The sequence below is a fragment of the Octodon degus genome, unplaced genomic scaffold, assembly GCF_000260255.1.
Source record: "Octodon degus isolate 3935 unplaced genomic scaffold, OctDeg1.0 scaffold00005, whole genome shotgun sequence".
In the NCBI taxonomy this organism is placed as follows: domain Eukaryota; kingdom Metazoa; phylum Chordata; class Mammalia; order Rodentia; family Octodontidae; genus Octodon; species Octodon degus.
This window is the reverse complement of record NW_004524581.1, coordinates 26,386,319-26,386,580: the sequence shown is the minus strand read 5'-3', so window position 1 is coordinate 26,386,580 and position 262 is coordinate 26,386,319.

The following is a 262-nucleotide window of genomic DNA, read 5'->3' as shown; positions in this document are numbered from 1 at the left end:
GTGCAGATTCTCCAGGGCTTTCAGTTTCTTTCTAAGAAGCCCTGTGGCCTAACCGCCCAGCCGGGAAGCAGAGCTGCCGGGGCTTTCCCGCCACGTAGCCCAGGCCCTTGGCGCAGCCAGTGGCCCTTCCAGAGAGGAAGTGAGAGCAGGGGCCCTGCAGCCCTTCCAGCCAAGGGGAAGGGCTGCACACTCACGCAACCCAGTCCTCCCCCACGCACACGCCTGTGGAACATGTGGCCTGCCCTTCCTCATGGGCATGCAG